The sequence below is a fragment of the Pogoniulus pusillus genome, chromosome 14 (assembly GCF_015220805.1).
Source record: "Pogoniulus pusillus isolate bPogPus1 chromosome 14, bPogPus1.pri, whole genome shotgun sequence".
In the NCBI taxonomy this organism is placed as follows: domain Eukaryota; kingdom Metazoa; phylum Chordata; class Aves; order Piciformes; family Lybiidae; genus Pogoniulus; species Pogoniulus pusillus.
Window position 1 is genome coordinate 14912725 of NC_087277.1, and position 17779 is coordinate 14930503.

At 37.6% G+C, this 17779-nt stretch overlaps 1 long non-coding RNA gene across 2 annotated transcripts; it reads left to right on the top strand.

Moving 5' to 3' along the window:
- The first annotated feature begins 8139 nt into the window (after positions 1–8139).
- On the top strand, positions 8140–15511 carry LOC135181293 (uncharacterized). 2 transcript variants are annotated; one of them, XR_010304804.1, is made up of 3 exons: positions 8140–8180; positions 8332–8391; positions 14257–15511. It is a non-coding gene; the product is annotated as an uncharacterized LOC135181293 (long non-coding RNA). The 2 variants fall into 2 exon arrangements; XR_010304805.1 differs by lacking the exons at positions 8140–8180; positions 8332–8391 and adding an exon at positions 12549–12765.
- Positions 15512–17779: the final 2268 nt, after the last annotated feature.

A 17779-nucleotide genomic window follows, 5' to 3' on the forward strand; every position in this document is an offset into this window, starting at 1 on the left:
AACAAAATATTTAAATCAATTGTAAGGCTAGAAACATCCATTGTTTTTTTTATCAAGAAAGAAATTCATCTGACTTCCACAAAAGGAAACATACATCTCTTTGTGGTGTGGATTGCAAGGAGTAGTGAAACCACAAAAAGCTGAGTTGTCAGGATGAGAAAGACCTCTTAAGTGCCATGGAAAATTCAGTCTTGGGTTGCACTGGTGCAATTTGGCTGACTTCACTGAATGCAAATGAAAGTACTCTTAGGTCTTTCAGGGTTACAGGATGTTCACATAGGCTTTATTTCCCACAGCAATCACTCTTTGCCTTCAATCTTGTTGAGAACACTTAAGATCATAGTATAGAGCAACACCCCATGTACATCTTTCCCATCAACATAGAGAAAGCTAGTATCTAATCTATGTACCTTACCTTTCAGGTAGCTCAAACAATATAACTCCTTTCTTTCTCACTTTTGTGAACTAGTAATTAAAGAGAAATAGGAAAGCAGAGTGAGCCTAGAAGTCTACAGGAGGCTGAAGATAAAGGATATCAGAATGTAAATATTTAGCTTTTAGAACTTTAAAATATTTATAATTCAAAATTGGTACTAAAATTGACATAGTTATGTGAGAAGGAAGGAAATGCCAGACTGTTTATCCACTTAACTCATACTGTTCAAAACTCATCACTTCTGATCTTCATACTACCTTGCCATGCCAACTGCCAGCAACTTGGGAAACTTTGGAATATATGAATAGCTGCTAAAGTATATCTATGAATTAAAACTAATCTGTAGTGATAGTAGTACTTATCAAGAACAATCTGATGGATTTGAAATATTTATCTACACTTCATCTTTCCCTTCTTTCATAAGCATAGTAATCCGTCTTTCTACTTCCTTTGTAGTAATACGCAGCAAGATGGTTCTGGTGTCTTTTGCCCTTGTCTGTGTAATTCATGTTTGAAATGCAACAAAATGCTCTGGAGAACAAGAGAAGTACATAAATCCTTCCTTAAATCCTTCAGTCTTTAGATTAAAAAAAATCCCTGCATTAATGTTTGTAAGCCAAATAATGGGACTGGGTCCAATCATTTGCAGCTGCATTTGTAATTCGGTTCTCTGCTAACATGAAGATTAAAGAAGGGATTAGTTTTCATCCCAGAGAGCCACTGTCTTGTAGCCAAAGCAAGTGTTGATCACCAGATGTGCCAAAACATAAAAAAAGAGGAAAGATCAAAACGGTAGTTTCTGATATCTCTTCCTTGAAATGAAGATTAAAGCCATTTAAAATGCATTCAGATGCTTATTCCATGGTTTTATAACAGGTGGGCTGCCCTGGCATTTGATACGGCTCTGTAACGCTTGACAAACTACTCTTCCTGACCCTGTCTCATCAAAGATACAAATTTGAAGGCAGTAGCTTTGGCATCTTTATGCTGAGTGTAATTTGACAGTGTTATTGGAGGTGAGTTGCTTCTCCTATGTGCTGACCCAGAGTAGCAAGATGGCAGTCTGATCTGGCAGATAAACAAGTCTGTGACAAATAGCACTGACATCCCTGTCAAAAGAAAAGACATGACTCAGACCCGATATCTATACACAGACCAGTGCTAGCTTTCAGTGACAAATGGTTTTAGTCTGACAGCATGTTCCATTTCTTGAACTTTCATCTATCAAAACAAGAGACAGAAGCATGGAGACACAGACAAGAAGAAGGGAGCACTAGAGAAAGCCACAGATACAGGCAATCAGCTTGGCCTGGCCTCGCATAACATTACTTACATTCTTATCATTCACTGGTGAATATTCTATTTCTCCTTGCCTTTTTAAAATAAAAAGCAACCCCAAAAAAAAAGAACCCTAAACAAATGAAACCCAAACAAACAAAACCAAACCACACCACCAAAAAGGCATTAAAATTCCCTAAACCAAAGGCAGCTTTACGTTCATTACATGCAGAGTCAAGCATTAGCAAAGCAGAAAAGAGCACGTCATTCTTTAAATTTAATCTCTCTCCACACAGGACACTAAGCTTCACTCACCCATGGACAGTTAGTATTAGGTTGAAGGAAGATTTATGTGTGGCTAAATAGTAACTTGCAGCCAGTTACCCACTCATGCTTTGCAGGCATCAGCAGGTATAGAATCAACATCAGGCAGTTCATTTGGAAGTTAATCATCTTTCTGCATTAACAGTTTAGATCTGAATTTCTGTTTTCAATTTGTCTACCACCAAATTACAGCCACAAACTCATTTCAAGTTATCTATGATAAAAAGAACAAAACAAAAAACAAACAAACCTAAGCAATTAAAACCCCCAAACAAACAAAGCCCAAACAACCAAAAAGCAACAGTAAAAATCAGTGGACTGCTTTACTGCACATCTGTATCAAGATACTGGCAGGGGAGCTCTGCAGGGTGGACTCTGAGGCTGTGTCCAGTCCAGCACAAGGGGCTGCCTGTGCCAGAAAGAGCTGAAGAAGTGGTCGAAGCCAGCTCCAGGAGCCCCACTGCAGAAAACAGCTGAGCCCTTCAGGCCAGCTAGATGCACTGCGCTGGGAGTGGGGGGAGTAGGGATGTGGAAGGAAACAGGTTTCAGAAGGGGACAAAGACAGAGGACACAGGCAGAGGAGGAAGCATCAGCAAGATGGACTCTGAAGTTAAAGAAGGAGGAGTTCTTACTATCTGACAAAGAGGAAGCTTCGTACATTAATGAGTGTAGATATACATACGTACAGCAAAGGCCTCCTACAACAGCTGGTATTGAACAGTCTTCACAGCAGCTACTCATGGGTCCCAGTCTTCACAGTTGCTGGCACCTGGGCATTCAAGCCCAACAGTTTGCCAGCTCATTCCAGCCACTGCTGTATATCCCCCTTGTACACATCAAGAACCACACAGACTGAGAGAGCAGGTCCATCCAGCAACTGGGTTTACACAAATACTCTATGCGAAGACACACACACAAACAGGTGTGTCTAAGCTGGCTCCAGTGGATGAAAGGCAGTATCTGTATCAGTCACTGGCACCTCAGTATTTTTTAAGTAAACTTATATTCTATAAGGGGGTTTTAAACTATGTTAATTCAAATTCTCCATTTTAATTGTCCATGACATGAAAGCTGAGTGATAATTTTCCTTAATTTAACAGGCTTACAGTCACCAAGTCAGTTCATGCACTTTTTTTTTTTTTACTGCTGGGAAAATATCTGTGCTCTCCAAGCTTTTGTAATGTTCTGCTTAATAAATATCAACACTATATCCAGACATCTACTCAACTAACTCTCTGAGTTGCTTGGGTGCGATTTTGAAGACCTCTTGTTTTAGTGAAGACAGATAGTGACTTAAATTTCCAGTAAGTCAAAACTACCTATGTGGTGCTGTTAACAGGGTTGGTATTTTTTTTTCCCCAATATAGCAGAAAGTTTCTATATTATTTTAACAATTATTGATGACATTCTCATCCTCAGAACGAGAATAGGCATAGCTTTCTTCATTGTTTATTTGAGACATTAACTTTCCTTTATCTGTTTGGCTTTTCTTATTATATTTTATTCTGAATAACTTGTAATTATCATCTATGTCTTTTTTCTTCCTCTTGATAAATATTGATTTTTATTTTACAATTATTGCCTTCATTTTTCCACTAAGACAGGTTAAGTACTAGACAAAACTGTTTACGTTATGCATATCTAATCATTACTTCTTAAGCAAATATTAATCTCAGATATTCTTTTCATAAAGGTCCACTCTTCACAGATACTTTTCCTTCTTTTTTAAAAACGTTTTGGCTTCCATTGCCCATTAAGTCATTCTTAGCTTAGAAACCAAGACTGTCTGAAATGTCATCTATAATTCATACAGACAAGCTAATTACCGGATTGGAAGCTGGTGGTTTCCTAGGAAGTGGTGGTCAGGACTATCTTACAATCAATGAAATGAAATAAAAGTGGTTGGGACTATCTTTTATCTGCTTATATTAAATACAATCAGCTCATAATCACCAGTCTCTAAGCAACAGCCAGATACTAATCCAACAACTAATTCATCTTTATCCATATAATGAGGTCCAAAATAGAGCTAGCTTGTGTTAAGCTCAACACCTCTAGTGTGAGGTGGAAAAAAGGAACCCACCCATATATGCATGTATTCTAGTACTCTAATGTCTGTCTTTGTGAGACCTTTAATATGTCTCAAAAAATGAAATCCTCTTGGTAACACACTTTGTCTTACTTTCAGATATTTAAAGAATAAATTCTCTGTTCTCTGCTTTAATTTAGGATTTTTGAATAGACTCTGTTTCTATTCATTGTTATTTGAGAACTCATTAGTCCCTTAACATTATGATTCCTGGAACTATACACTTGGAAGTGGTACTTGCATTACTACTACTGAATGCCACCATTTTTACCCCTTCACCTTTACTTTTCACTTGTTCAACCTTCTCCATATTTGCTAAACATTTATAAGCAGAGCTTGTAAGTCCAGTCCTGTAAATTAGCCCAAGATCAGCATTACAGTAGCTGCAGTTATACCTCATTTTTTCTTGGAAGTGGGACAGTCAGGTCTGGACCCCCTTTATGTACCACAGATATATAAGCAACTATGGGAAAGAGGGAAGCTTTGTTCCACTTTGTTGTTACAGCTATTTAGTCTGCATTACAGAATTTTCATTTTGACACAGTTTTAGTCTAAATTCAATCTTTTCAAGCCTGATTATTCTAGCTACACTCTAGCTAGAAAGTCTAAGTGAGAAATTCTCCTTGCTTTCCTCCCTGCAAGATGGGGGCTATCCCATGCACACAGACCATTAGTTGTGGTGCCAAAGGCTCTTGTCATTGTTCAACTGCTGGTTCTGGGGAACCACTAGCAAAAACTGGCAACCATCATCACTTAAGAGATCAATCTTCAACAAAACTAGGCTTTTACATTAATATATATAAAGGCATTTTTATTCTTAAGGACACATGATGAGCTATCAGTTAGCTTCCTGAGCACATTGTAAATATCCTATTGCATCTGAAATGGCAATAAGAAACATGGTGACTGAAATACATTACACTCAAAGGAAAGACTCAGTATAAGACTCTTTTATTTAGGTGACTGCTTACACGATATTACTTCTCATCAGCAATGGCTGAGTTTTTTAATTTAAAAAAATATTTTATTTTTCACTTCATGCCATCTCCCAGTGATCATAGAATTTCTTAATAGTATGTCATATAGTATATATATGCTTTTAATTAGTAGCACATTACTTAACAGTACAATTGAAACTAAGATAAGAATATACTGAGAGGACATTCATATTGTTTACAACTCTTACTTAGCTCAGTTGCTAGGAGTATTCAAGTGGAAGACATCTGTACTTAGCTGTGATACAAGGCTGTAATGCTTAACACTCATTACTGTTCAGCAAGTTGAGCCAACATCCTTGTAAAAGTTATGGATTCATATATTTAAGTGATCTCTAATTCATTGCCAAAATTACCAGTTTTGGTGAGACTAACAAACTGTAACTGTTAACCTAGGTCACTTTACCTGAATTCAATCAGGTACTGCTCATGAGTCTTTGAAGGCTAAGCAAAGGGGAAAGGGAGTGAAGGAGGAGTAAAGACAGTAATCTCTTTTAGGCCAGCAGATACTGAAGTGAATGTCTGTCCAGGGCTGCAGTTACCAGGAAACAAGCTACAAATGTTAACACATAATTCCCACTCAGACTACAGTGGGATTTAACAAACCACACCTGCAAGCTCTTTTATTCCATTCAAGACAGCAGATTCATTTCAGCACTTTCATTTGTTCTTCCTGGCTTTTAGATCCCTTCAGCTAAACTTCAAACTTACCTTATAAACTCTTTAGGAAAGAGCAATGTTAAAAGGTCAAGAACAAACAGGGGAATTTTTCCAGTGTTATGGTTTTCATCGGGTTCCATTTGGGGTTGGACTATTAGCTTAAATGTGTGCTGTCATAATTAAAGATTCTATATTTTGGTGTTATGGATACATTTGAATATAAATAAACTGTTTAAACTATTCCTGTATAGTACGTGCTGGATATACTATGGTTTACTTAGAGGACAGATGTGTTGTGGCTAAAATATTCTAAACTGTATTTACAGAAGCGTCCACTTTCTCTCAAAGACATTCCAGATTCTTCTGAGAGTCAGGGAAATGTGCTTTCAAACCTTCATATGAATCCATAACTTGGCCAATAGGTGCTTATACACCTATATAACAGCTACAGGGAACTGTGCTGCAAAGGAGGAATGGCTGGACTTTAGTAATCTGCAACATAGCTGGAAAACAGAAAATGTTCTAATTCAGTGTTTGAATCAGATATGAAAATTGCAATCAATTTATTATCATTTAATATTTCCAGAACTGCAAAGAACTAAAGATAGGACTTATCTGACCAGTATGGACATCTGAAATGCAGACATCTAAGTAGCTACAACATCTGAATCTAGCTCTAATAGACACCAGAGAAAAATGGGCATTTTCAGGGAGCAAGTCAACTACCCTGCTCTAGTTGCTCATTATAAAATGAACTAGAACAAACATTGGAAGTGCAGATTTTCTTCCTCGGCTGAACCACGAATTTAGATAGCAATCTTAGATAAACATCTCTACACTGTCAATTCTTGCAGCTGATTGTCCCTCAGCGAGTAGGATTTACCCCATCACTTTCAAGTTTGTCTTTTTTTAAGGTAGGTTCTGCCACAACTTGGCAGGACTATGCCTTCTCCATTCTCAGCAGAAGGACAAACGTTTAATTTTCCTGGAATCTTAACTTTTTGCACACATAAATCTACAGAGAATGAATCCCATCTTTGGTTTTCACTTGCAAGGTGTTATTCAGCAAGCAGCAGGCCAAGATGCTACCTTTCGTTTTTCAGTCAACTTTTTCCAGTACAGAGGGATTAAATTCAGCCTTTGTGCTTATCATAGGAGTAATTTCAGTTGGAGGCTTAATACATCTGTGTGTAGTGTTATAACCATACTAACAGCAGAGAGTAGAATGAATCTATTCTGTTCACAGGCTGTTCACATGAGCTATCACCTTTAAAAAGTACTCTTTCATCTGATACTGCTCCGTTTTAAGACTGAGATTGGTAGGCTTGCCTTTCAGTCATGCACAGCCCCATTTACTGATGACTTCTTTTGGAGTTGAGTACACTTTGATCATATTACTAGGGATTGTTCTATGGTATCACTCAAGCTAAAATGGAATAGCTGTGCTCAACAATATGAAGGCTTATCTAGCAAAGACTCAGAATACCCTTCTTAGAATCATATAATCAACCATGTTGGAAGGGACCTCCAAGATCATCCAGTCCAACCTATCCCCCAGCCCTATCCAGTCAACCAGACTATGGCACCAAGTGCCTCATCCAGGCTTTTCTTGAACACCCTCAGGGACGGTGACTCCACCTCATCCCTGGGCAGCCCATTCTAATGCCAGTCACTCTCTCTGGGAAGAATTTCCTCCTAACATCCAGCCTATACTTCCCCAGCACAACTTGAGACTGTGTCCCCATTTTCTATTGCTGGTTGTCTGGCAGATGAGATTGAATCCCACCTGGCTACAGCCTCCCTTCAGGTAGTTGTAGACAACAGTGAGGTCACCCCTGAGCCTCCTTCTCTCCAGGCTAAACAACCTCTCCTGACAGGCTTTGTGTTCCAGGCCTTTCACCAGCTTTGTTGCCCTTCTCTGGACACGTTCCAGCACCTCAACATCTCTCTTGAATTGAGGGGCCCAGAACTGGACACAGCACTCAAGGTGTGGCCTGACCAGTGTTTGAGTACTGAGGAAGAATAACCTCCCTCATCCTACTGGCCACACTGTTCCTGATGCAGGCCAGAATGCCATTGACTCTCCTGGCTACCTGGCCACACTGCTAGCTCATGTTCAGCCTGCTAGCTACCAGTATCCCCAGGTCCCTTTCTTCCTGGCTGCTCTCCAGCCACTCAGTCCCCAGCTCCACCATGTCTGCTTCTTTCCCACCCCCCACTGTGTTTTGCCCTTTTTCCCCCCCAAACCCAGAGCACCTGGGTGCTGTTGAGTCTCCTCCCACCCCAGGTGTGGCCACTTTGCCCTCCCTGACCACTCCCCTTTATAATCGGCTCCAGGGAAGGCAGAAGCCCCAAGTTTGCCCATCTGGGCAGAGGGATCCTCCTCCTCTCATCACTGGTGAGTCCCCATGGTGTTCACTGGGTGAATGGTGGAGGGGATTCAAAGGCCGGGGGGCCTGGTGTGGCCCCCCGGCAGGTAGGGCAGGTACCTTATGATCATATCATTCACAGGTGCTGGGTCTCCTTAGCCTGAGCTTCTCTTTGTTTAGGTGCTTCTTTCTGCTTGTTCATGAAGAGTTGAAGTACTTGGTGGAACTGGAAGCTCACAGGTAAGCAGCATTGTGTTGTCATAGGATTGTTTAGATTGGAGAAGGTCTCAAAGATCATCAAGCCCAACCTTCAACCTAACACCACCATGGCCATTAAACAATGTCCCAAAGAGCCATGGCCACATATTGCTTGAGAATCTCCAGGGATGGTGACTCCACCACCTCCCTAGAATCAGATTGTTCTATGATTCCAGGGAGGTGGTGGAGTCACCATCCCTGGCAGTTTTCAAGCAATATGTGACTTGGGAAGACAAAAACTATAACCCCAAATGTCTGCCCCTTCCTTCTTCTTTCCTCAGCTTTATGTACTGAGTGTGGTGTCATATGGCAGGGAATTATTCATTGGTCTCTTGGGGTCAGCTATCTCAACTTCACATGCACCTCCAGCCTATCTGCTGAAGGTATGTGTGAGAGGTAGGCAAAGCCTTGATGCTGTGTAAGAACTGCTCAACAATGACTAGAATCAGCCTTGTGTTACCAACACTGTTTTCAGCACAAATCCTAAACACAGCCACATACCAGCTACTGCAAAGGAAATTAACTCTATCCCAGTCCAAACTAGAAATATTAACAAGGAAGATTTAGTAGAGAGGTTGCTGGGCCTTGAATCTTTGAGATGTTATTACAATAACTGAGTAGTAACATATTTCTTTTTCACATAACTCATAGATGTTTCTTGCAGAAGAAAAAATACTCATTTTATTTCATTTGTTTGTTTTGTTCTATTTTGTATGTGTGTTTATTTTGTTTTGGTTTCATAATATATAATGCAGAGATTCAAATCTCGACCACTGAAACTAATTTTTTTCTTTCATCTGATTTCCATGGAATTGAGATAAAGTCCCTTTAATGGAAGGAAAAAGGAGAAAACCACTCTGAAGTAGTCACACATTGTGCCTTCTCTTTTGTAAATAAATGTTAAACATAAATTATCATTAAAAAGCAGCTGAAAGTAACCAGAGAATAATTAAATACCACTACAAATCTTAGACTTTTATTTAATTATATGGAATCCACAATAATAGAATTATGAATTGTTCCACTGCCATAATTTCTTAACCACACATACTCAACAAAAATACTAATATCAAGAGAAACAATGAAGAACAGAATATTACAATTAGTGAAACAATATTTGAGCATCAGAGCAGTACCAGAAACAATAATAGCAGTGACACTACATCACAGAAACAAATGCTGTTGAGTTCTCATGCCGACTCGAGGCTAATTGGAATATTCTAATGGGAAAAAATTGATCACTGATTGTAAAAAGAAAATAATGATCAAGTCTATATCATTAATTGGTTTGCTGAAAGGGAAAGTAAATAATTCTGTCACTTCTGCTTCAGAGCCCTTGCTCATGTCATTTCTTCAGTCTAATATCTTTCACTGACAGATAACAAGTAAACTTTGCTGATTGTTTGCCTTTCTGGGGGAGAGAAAGGGAGAGAGAGAGTGAGGCTTTGAGCCCCTTCTGGGCAGTTTGTTTGTCTAGGAGGGAATTTGAATTTCTGTATTATTTCTAATTTGTATATAATCATAAATTTTGCTTTGCTGTAACTACAACTTTATTTCACTTCCAAGTTGTTTGGTAAATTTCAATAGTGGAGGAGGGGGCTGGGGGAGAGTTCCTAACCCACCACAATTCTGAAGAGGTTGTCTCACCAATCTGGTGTGTTGAAGGAAGAGCTACACGCATTCTGCAGGTATCTTTCCCTGCTTCGATCTTTGTAACTGGTTATGGAAATTTTGTCTAGGGACTTTGTCTGTTTTCTTGTTTGCTTAAGCAATTATCCCTCATCTTTAAGTTCACAACTGTTTCACGTGGGTGGGTGTTTTTTTCTACTTACACAGGATAGACAAAAATTAATTATAATCTTGCCAGTATAAAATCTCTTTTCATATTATCTCTTACTGAGTAATTTCTTTCAAGGATTTTGTAAACTCAATCTTTCCAACCTCTTATTAATGGAGTGTTTTTTTTTTTACGCTGAGGGGAGGATTTAGGAAGCACCCACCAAATGACTTGTGATTTTAAGGATGTTGTCATGGGGACACAATAACTCATGGAACTTTTCAACCTCGTAGCAAAAAAAAAAAAGAGAGAGAAACAGAAATGAGAAATACTGAAATACTTTTAGGAAAGAATTCCATCCTGATACCTGGGGTTTGTTGCAGCAAATTTACTTGTCCTTATAATTGTGTCTGTCAGCAGAATTAGATGATGTTCTTCCTAAATACCATTGGTCATCTGTTCCAAGGTATGCTCACCTCACCACAGACAATGGCAAACTGAGGAGTTTGGACTGACTTCTGTGTGTGATTGTCTCCTGTAGAGCCTCTAATTCCACCGATGTCGACATAAACACTCTGAATCTCCATCAGTTTAAGCAGTCTGGAGACATTTTCTTGGTCTTTCTGGAGACTGTTTTCTTGGTCAGAGTTTGTTTCTTGAGCAGGCAGTACTCTCATCTGGGTAGAAAGTGCTGACCCACTAATGGAACCTTGCTGCAATGTACTTATTCTCACAGCAAAACTACCCCATCATTGTGTGTGTTTGGGGGGGTTGTTTTGGGTTTGTTTTTTTTTTTTCTTAATGAATTAATAAATGAATGGTCTTTGGTGATAGAAATGTTGCTCTTATTTATTCACCTGCTTGTCTTTCGGGTTTTTTTGTCACAGACTCATACAGGGAAAAAAATCTTAAGTCAATGACAGCAAATTATCCACAGGACCATAGCTTGGCCAACAGAACTTTAAGATGACTTGAGTGTGAAAGAAGGGACCTGCCAAAGTTATTCTGTGTAAAAAGGAGCTGCAGATTCTTAGGAAGCGATTAACTATGTAACTTGGAACATCACTCCTCCACCTTCTTGCTGGACACTTGTATATCCTTGAATTTTGTGTATGTTTTGCTGAGTTAGTGTAATTGAAATCATTTCCTCTGATTTGGGTGAGTCTTCTAGCATTTGTGAGTTTTTTCGTGTTTCAATTTTTTTTCCTCACAAAAAAAATGGGAGCACTTGTGTTACCATTAACTTCTCTTCTATGCAAACATAAAGAGAAACCTTGACTGGGAATATCCTGGAATAAAATACTTTCTTACGTACATTTCAGCTGTCTTAGGTTGCAGATAAAAGGGATAACATTTTAATTTTCTTAATGGCATGCCAAATATAGCATTGCATAGTTTTAGACAGTTAGCTAATATAATCTGAGGGTAACCTGTGGGCATGTTGTGAGTTTTCCTACTGAACACACGTTATTGTGTTCAACTCTTCTTTCAAGGACATAATTTTTCTGTACACTGTTAAAGAGATTGAGTCTTGAGTTCTTCTGTAAGAAAAAAAGGGTTGATCAACGTAAACTCTAAATTTTTGGTTCTTTACTTACGCTAATAACAAAGGTTTCAGTAACTTCACAGGCTATGAAATTAAGCCTTCACTGCCCTAGAGTAATGAAATCAATGTTTCCTTCGTCATGAACATGTCTGACTGAATTAATTAGAAATAGCTTGCTTTTGGGATTTGATCTGAGTTCTCTTTCATGTTTTTAATTAATTATTTGCAATCTGATCCTCTTTTTCTAGTTTTAGGGGGTTTTAAATTGATTTGTGTTCAACTAATGCTCATCAAAGTGTAAACTTCAGTTTGCTCATATTACATTTGCTGTTCGAAATATTCTGTCTTGTTTGCAAGGAAAAAAGTCAAAGTATATTCTCAAAGTTTAAACTCCAGATTATTTTTACTTTTGTGGTGTTGTTATATCTGGTCATTTTACTAATTCAATATTTATTTTTTTAAGAGAGAAGACTAATTAAGGAAATGTTTGTCTTCTCTTCTTAGGGGTTTTTTCTGCCTATTTCCTAATGGGATGAATAAGAATATATCAGCAAGAAAATTAGTATCAAATGATGAATAGCTCATTTTCTTTTATGATATTTTAGATGAAAAGCCACTTGTTCTAGAACTGTTTCTTTGGGATCTTTTGAAGACTGTTTTATCATAAAGCAGATTTTCCATTTTTGTGCAAATCACCTCGTAAAAGTCTCAATTGCAGTAGTGAAGGTGAAACAAAGTGATTTGTTTTCCCTGACATGCTTATAATTACATCAGCTGAAGCGAACTGGGAAGGTTTAATCCTGTTGTATTACAGCATAAAGGTTTTACCTCTGCAGTAATGGAGCGTCTGGGTACCATGACGGGGGACACTGTGGAAAATGCAACTTCAGACAGATTATGACAGATGGAATCTTAATGGATGGGAGAAGGGACAGAGCTGAAATGGAAATAATATCCATTCTCCTAGTAATACATTCTAAAATTACTAAGTGCCAGACTGAACCTAATCCACTATGCAACATTCTAATGACCAGTGAGTACATAAGTCTAAGTGAATTAGGAAGTCCACCTAAATCAAATCTCCTAAGTTAGTAGTCACAGATCATTTTTAAAACTTAATTTGAAAGATAATAAAGGCTGCTCAGGGACAACTCCATCATGTCGAATCCATGGCCATAGGTGACTTACAATTCCCTGTAATAATCAAATACATATTTTCTTTGGATTTCTAATAAGTGCTTGAAGTATTTTACAGTTTGTCTTTGCTAAGAATTTCCACGATATGCAATGTGAATATAGCGATGGGACAATTACAGCACACTGATGAACACAGGTCATGGAGTTCAGTGTTTAGCTGTAAATTATTTGCACTTAATTATTTTCAAATATGCTTCAGAGAATAAAAAATTACAATAACCAAACAAAGGAAAAAAAAAAACAACCAAAAAACAACCAAGTGGCCTTTGATTCCAAACGATAAGTCAAAAGTAAGTGGTGAAGATTCTGATTAACCTTCCTACTTTGTAGTTCATCCTTGTTATGCACATACTTTAAAATATTCTGGAAGAATATTCAATCTGGAAGTAGCTGCCAGTTCTAGACATAGCATGGCATATCTTCAAGTGGTTTAAGTATTTACATTAGCATGAAAACCTATGACATTTAATATCAGCTGAGTGTTTTGTGGCAACTCATTCAAAATGAGTTCTCAGTTTGGCACAGAGTATCCAATTCTTTGATGATGATCTCCAGTGAACTCTATCAAATTCTGTTCTCTCTGTTAACAATGATTAAGAAAATCTCTGCCATTGAACAGCAGTACAAATAATACATATTCATACACCTGCACATGCAGACAAGTCCTGCATTGGTGGAATAACATATGGTCTTTGTTTCTTACTTGGGATTGGGGTGGTTTGCCATGAAAGATAGATAATATTGGATGTGCTGCTGTTGCTGCTTACCACAGCACAGTTGGACAGCTGACAGCTAAGAACTTATTACTGACAGATGCCTCTGTCATCTGAATTATGTTCCTGGACTTTACCTTTCTTTTCTCTGATATATTACATTCTGAAAATCATCTTTCCTTCATTTCCTGCATCTTGTTTCTCTTTCTTCTCTGCTTCAAAGACTGAAATTGCTCATTATCTGCTATAAATTGGCTTCAAAGGAGTTATCTCAATTTATGCCAGATGGACCAAAGCAGTGAATGGCTATAAAATGCTGTTCTACTTTATGACAGAATTGGCTTGGATTTAAGCTATTATTTTTATTTCACTGGCAGGTTTTCTTTCTCTCCATCAACTAGAAATAAAAATATTTAGTAAATAAATGTGTTAAGCTGTAATAGTTCTCTTTAACTTAGATCCCCATATATTTATTGTACCAAGTTCACATCAGTTAGACTGGGTAAAGTATGTTTGAAAAGCTATTAGAGCACAGAATGTGCAATGTTAGGGTCAGATCAATGCTCTACATAGGAGGGTGTGATTAAGTAATATCTCCCTGTAACCACTCCTAGGCCCATCCCAGGAGACGTCAAACCATCAAAAGCCTATATGCAGAAGCCCAGAGGAGTGAAGTGGCACAATGGCAAGGGAAATCCCAAATTAAGAACTCAGAGGAAGGGACACCCTGTCTGGACCCCTCCAAGGGCAGTCTCAGGAAACCCTCAGATCTGCTGTCCTGGTGTGAAACCCATGAGTAAATGATAGACCATCCTTTGGACTGAGAGAGTTTGCTGCCTAGGGCTATGAGGCACATTACAAGATGCAGAGGAAGATCATTAGGGTATTCTAGAAGATTTATGAGATATTTAGGGACCAAGGGCAGGCAAAGAGGCAACTGAAAGCTGTCTCATGATGTTCCATGTGCACAGTTCAGAGTTAAATAATACATGTTATTTCTGCAGTTCATTCACTATTGATGTAATTCTGTATTCAAGGTATTTGAGTTATTCACTCTGTTATAATCCTAAAAAGAGCAAGCAGTTTCTTAAAATTGTTTTAGTTGTATACAGATATATAAAATCCTCTTGGGTCACTTGGAGTTTTCTGGTAGGTTTGACTCGTTGGTTTCTATTACATCTTGGTGTGTTCATCTATTTTTACCTGTTTGTTTTAAAATCTCCTGCAATGAAGAAAACACCTACTAGTTTGAATCAGGATCATAACAAAGTCTTCTTAAAAAAAAGAATAAATCTGTCAGTGACAAATAGGTGGAAACAGAATTTTCTAGCATTTTAGTTTAGATTTTCCCTACAGTTCTAAGCATTGTGTCTCAATAATTTAGCTGGCATTTAACTACACTATTGGTAAACAATAGAAGTAATCATATTGCTTTCTAAATATCACAAACCTCTAGTACAAGCTACAGAATCACTGAATAGTACAATATGTGCAGAGGACCTGTAACTCAAAGTTTTGAGTTCATTTAAGTGCTGAGGTGAAATAAGAATATATATTTGTTAAAAATCATAACAATATCTACTTTTCAAATTAAATCCATAAACAGTACTACTGCTTATTCAGATTCAGGAGAGAACATGTGAGTAATCAGAACTTATACGCCACAGAAAAGCATCATGCTTATTTATACCCTCTGAAATTACATATACAAACTTGTTCAGAATGACAAACAGATGATACACCTGTCCATTTGTTCCAGAATTATTCTCTGTAACTGTACCTAGAAAGTTTGAACTGCAACACTGCTCTGATTAAAATATCTGCAGTGACATCTAACTAAAGCTGGTCTTAAGTGGAATGAGATTCTTTCCTTCAATGGTACAGGCTTCAATGGCATCAGAAGAATCCTGGCACAGAATTTAGAAGCTTTGTTGCAAAATATTTTGTATATTACTGTTTTGTATATTTAGCTATTTTGTTTCAAGTGTTTTCTTGTAATTGTCTTTTCTCCTTGTAACATTCTGAAAATAGTGTTTTCCTAACTAGCTCTAACACTAAAATCTAAGGAAGATGTAATTTGTAATTATTAAATTATCATATGGGATACTCTGCAAGAAGTGAGAGGATTTAATTTTTCTGGCCATGGCTGTCAGACTAGAGAAGAAACATCAAGAGACTTGCAACCTACCATTGTCTAATTTAAAGAGCTTGCTTGTGTTAAACTTTTATATCATGTTCAGTTTATCTTTAAATGCATGGTGTACATAATAAAGCTAAAGAAAAAAGTCTTTTTTCTGTGAATGTCTTTCTCTCGATGAAGTTAAGTGAACTGCTTCTTTTTAATAATGTATTTCCAGCTATCCTCACTAAAAAAAAAAAAAAACAACATATAATATATATCTACAGACAAAGTGAGTGGCATGCACATATATTTCAAATTAAATTGAATTAGTGAAAAAACAACATATTTGATTAATACTTTGTTCTGGCCTGTGGTTTACTGACAAATAATGCTAGAAGGTTTTATCAATAGGGTTGCTGATAAAAGGAGTGAACTGGAAAAATATCTGTAGATTAATAATCCTTTAACCAGCACTTCAATGTAGAGTGGACAATATTTATGGTATAAGTTGCTGTCAAATGTAATACTTATTTTTTGCTTAATATTAATTTCATAAGAACGTTTCTATCGAGCCTATTGATATACAAAATGATGCTATGGTGAGGTTAGAGCAGGAAAGTGAGGCGAGGAGGAAGTACCAGAGGGGATTCCACTTCTCAAGAATTTTCAAGTGTAGGAGTGGCATATCTGGGATAATTTAGACAAATAACTATTTCTGGTGACACAATAGAGACAAAGTAGTGCAATCCAGCAAGCACCTAGGTTCAGGTTGCTATTAAACATAGCCAGGTGCCACAGTTTAATCATATTTAACAAAGTGTTCTGCAGCATTGCTGCATGCTTACTGTGGCTGTTACACACTCTGAATAGCTAGGCATATAGTGTGGTCTCACTCTCAAAATGGTGTACAAACTTAACAGCGTGACTTCACCTGATTTAAAGATTCAGAAATCAGCAGATCTAAACTTGCTGCCTAAGCTACTTTCTGTAGTTAGTGGAGAACAAGAAGTATTTCCTGAAAAAGACAGTCATGAATCACTTTTTGAAGGAAGCTCTCACACACTCTACTGATTATGTATAGAAACTAGACTAATAGCTTCATCATCTGATTTAGAGATGGCTAAAATAAGATAAGACGAATTCCATGCGTTTGAACTCTATCAATCCTGGATAATTAACCTGAATTAGAAGAGGGTAGAAGTGGCCATTAATTTGTCAGCTCGCAGCGTATCTTTGAATATCTCTTATGCCATCATGTTTAGGGGTCAGAAGACCACAGGAGAGTTAACTTGTTTAGGGGTTGACTACATTATCCTGTGACATATGGGTGCATGAGTTTACTGCTCTATTGACAGTATATAGTGGTCTTCATTTGGAGGTACAAAATGTCAGTAAGGCTTCATTATCTTTGCATGTTTTAACTTTCTCCTTGGAATATAATACATCACTATCTTGGGTAAATCAGTCTCTTTTCATTTCAGCAAACAGCTGAAAAGAAATACAGAACTAGCTGTTTACTTGGGCTGAAGACAAATTCATATTACATCTTGTGCTCTGTACTGTGTGCCAAGTACTTTTTCAGGTGCTGGCTCCACATTTAAGAATCTGAACACCTGACCTAAAATCCAGTCAGACCTTTCTCTGGGGATTGCAAGGAAAACGCCTGATAGCCTTTCAGTCTTCCACCTCTCATTTCTGTACTCCTTAATTTCTTTCTGTTAAGAAATCTCAGTCATTTTTTTCTTCTTTGCCCTGCACATTTGAACTACATAAATACTAACACAAAACAGTACCCTATAAAAAAAATCCCTCTCTGTATCACTCCTTGATACTATCACAGGACATTTATTTAAACATATGTTAGTTGTGCATTAGACATCTCTCCATGCTACATTTGCTTTTAACCATTCAATTCCTGTGCATGTAGTCACTAGATAATTTGAGACCAAATGCTTGTCAAAAACATGTGAAAAGTTAGATGAAGACTGTCAGGTGTCTCTTGAATTGGTAAAAGA